Source organism: Hyperoodon ampullatus (assembly GCF_949752795.1).
Source record: "Hyperoodon ampullatus genome assembly, chromosome: X".
NCBI classification, from domain to species: domain Eukaryota; kingdom Metazoa; phylum Chordata; class Mammalia; order Artiodactyla; family Ziphiidae; genus Hyperoodon; species Hyperoodon ampullatus.
Genome location: NC_136913.1, coordinates 43,797,556 through 43,800,943, shown reverse-complemented (window position 1 = coordinate 43,800,943; position 3,388 = coordinate 43,797,556). Strand labels below are relative to the sequence as shown.

At 45.4% G+C, this 3,388-nt stretch overlaps 1 pseudogene across 1 annotated transcript; it reads right to left on the bottom strand.

Annotated features, from left to right (window-relative positions):
- Window positions 1–319: 319 nt before the first annotated feature.
- On the bottom strand, window positions 320–1,506 carry LOC307069639 (retinol dehydrogenase 12-like; annotated as a pseudogene). The gene has a single exon. The product of its transcript is annotated as a retinol dehydrogenase 12-like (transcript).
- Window positions 1,507–3,388: the final 1,882 nt, after the last annotated feature.

Genomic DNA, 3,388 nt, shown 5'->3' with positions numbered 1-3,388 from the left:
CTTCAGGATGCTCAGAGGAAGGAACTAAAGTTGGCCAAGGTTAGCCAAGATTTTCCTGAGTTTTCTAGACTCAAGAGATGCGACTAGTATTCCAAAGAGAAAAGAGATCAGTCAAAAAAAAAAAAAAAAGAGATCAGTCAAAAGTTTGAGTCTTACAGTCCCTGGAAATATGTAACCCTGATGCTCCTGTCACCTCAGCTGAAAATGTTGGCTGGCATTTCTGGTATTGATGAAGAAATTGCCCCCAATTTCCCAGGCTCTTCTGACTTCCCCATGCCCACCTGGGATCTGCCCAGTCCTCCTGCCCCAAGAGAGCACTCTATTCATGAAATTCTTGGAGAAGAATCCTCTGCAGTTGTGAGCATCTCATGCTGTGAGCCAGCTTCACAAGAGCATCGGGTGTGCCAAGGTTTCCGTAAGGGTCAGGAGAATCAGAACAGGGCAGGGTTTGCAACAGCAGTAAACCAGAAGGAAAATCCTTCAGGTTGGTCCTTTTCCTTGGTCCCCTTTCATTATGGCATGGACTTGGCCTGATAAGGCTGTGGCTCTTCCACCAGCTGTACTCCCACTGGATTTCTAGAAGCTCACAGCTGACGTTCCACAGGCACTCAGCCATTTTGTTACTTCAGGCCCTTGGAGATACCCAGGTCTTCTTGTGGTCATTGAAGTACTTGGCACTCAGGGGTCCAGGCCCTCAGTTATGGCACAGTGCAGTCTGGTCTGTGACCCCTTCTCCCACACCAATTTGACAAAGAGGGAGAAGAGCTGCCAGAGCAGGCACAGCAGGAATGAGTATTGGACAAGCTCAGAGTGGACCATGCCTGGGTGCACTGCATAGAGGGTGGCCCCCATCCGTTGGAGCCTCTTGGCCAGCTCCCAAGTAAAAAGTATATTGGCCATCTTGCTGTGGCAATATGCAAAGCCCCAGCTGTAGCACTTCTCACTCTCAAGGTCCTGGAAGCGAATCTTGCCAGCATGGTGAGCCACCGATGACAGGTTCACCATCTGTGCAAGAGCAGACTCCTTCAGCTGCTCCAGGAGAGAGCAAGTGAGAAGGAAGTGGCCCAGGCAGTTGATTCCCAGGTGGGTTTCAAAGCTGTTAGCTGTCTTGGAATATGGACACATCATCATTCCTGTATTGTTGATCAGAATATGGAGCTGCTTTTGCACTGCCAGAAGGCTTTCAGCAAAAGCTCAGATGGATTTGGTATTGGATAGTTCCAGTTCCCACACCAGCACCTGGGAGTTCTTTGTATTAGCTCAGATTTCACTAGCAGCAGATTCCCACTTCAGTACATCTCAGCAGGCAATGCATACTCCTCTGCTAGCGAGCTCTCTGGCCGTCTCCTTACTGATGCCCATGTTGGCTCCGGTGATCACCACTATCTTCCTGGGAAGCTGCACATTTGTTCTCCAAATCCCACCAGCAAAGAACTTCCTAATGGACAGAGCTATCACATACAGGAAAGAAAGGAGGGAGGTGAGTAGTCCTAAGATAACCAGCATCTTTTCAACTTCTTTAGTTGCTGCTGCTTTAGCAAAAGTAGCTTCGACTCCAATCCTGGCTCCAGCCCCTGGTCTGGCTCCAATTCTTGGCTGCTTCTCTCTGCTTCTCCCTCCCACTCCCTTACCTCCTCTCTCTCCTGGACTCTGGGCATCTCTTATGCATCTCTTATGAGGATACATGTAGTTGCATTTAGGACCCACCCAGATAATCCAAGATAATCTCCACATCTCAACAGCCTTAATCATATTTGCAAAGAACCATTTTCCAAGTAAGGTAACATTTACAGTGTCCAGGGACTATGACCTAATATCTTTGGGGGCCATTATTCTGCCTACTGCAAGGAGTAAGTCAGATACCTTGTTCTGAAGTTCTGGGGTCACTGGGTTTGGAAAGGAGTGACTGGAGCTCTTTGAGGCCAAATGGGGTGGAAGACAGCGCAGCCTGGTGGGAGGGATGTGGGCTCTGTAGGCAGACAGACCTGAGTTCACTTCCCTGCCCCAACACCTGATGACTGAGTGACCTTGGGCAAGTCACTCAACCTCCCTGACTTTCCATTTCCTCCTCTGTGAAATGAGGTAATAACTGCACCTCCCTCACAGGGCTGTTGTAACTTGTGCTTGTAAAGCACTTAGCATAGGGCTAGGCACATAGTGAGTAATCTACGAACATTAACTGTTGTTATTATTGACTGATGAACATGGTGATAATAATACCATGCATGTATTCTGTGCTAACTCTGTTTTGGGTTCACAAGAAACCCAAACGCTCCCAGGAGCATGTGATATAGATGTCACAGATGTAGATTCAAGAGGCCAGAATTTGCCTAAAGTCAGACAGTCAACAAATAGTAGAGGGAGGAATGAAGACCATGTTTGGCTAATCCTTCACCACAATGCTGGTCTCCACCCCATGAGGAGATTGTAAACCCTAGCAACTGCAGAGAGCACTTGTAAATGATGAATACATCTACAAGCAAGAAAGCCTGTGGCCAGTTGTGTGGAGGGACTTGCTGACTGTCAGGGCTACGGACTATAGTGTGAGAAACCAGGATGGTGGAAGTCTCTGTGCTCAGCACTTTTCCACCAAGGGAACAGGAGAGACTCTCTGTGCTGGTGGTGGTGACAGACCCCTGTGTGAGGGCAAGGCCTGCACCAGGACCCAGGATGCTGTGGACCTTCTGACTCCAGGATGGATGAATGAAAATGCCAGCATTATGTGGCTGTGGGAGTTTCCCATATTGTCTAGAATATTGTTCATTGAGCTGAAGATTCTTTTGCTCTATAGTATATTTCCACTTCTCTTTTAAAAGAGTAAACTTTATATTGAAGTATAACATAAAGATGGAATTTTGCACAAATCATAACTATATCACTTGAGAGAAGCGGGGGAACTCAGAATCTGAGAGTTGGTGTTAAAGATAAATCATTGCTGCCGGGTATGAGATCAGAAAAATATATCTGCCACTTTTATATCTCAACATCTTAGACTTTCTTGCATGTATTTCTGGCATGACTGATCATACAGATTGCTGCTATCTATGACGTTTTTTAAAAACAGCTTAATTGAGGTATAATTGACATACAGTAAATTGTACATATTAAAAGTACACAATTTGATAAGTTTATATTATATATAAATATATTCACCATAATCAAGTTAGTAAACACATTCATCACTCTCTCATGCCCACTTGCATACACCTAATCAAGCACTGATTTGCTCTCTGTCACTGAAGATTAAGTTGCATTTTATAAGGTTTCGTGTAAATAGAAACATACTCTATGTACCCCTGATTGTCTGGCTTCCTTCACTCAGTATAATTATTTTGAGATTTATCCATGTTGTGTTATATGGACTCCAATTTGTTTATTCAGTCACCTG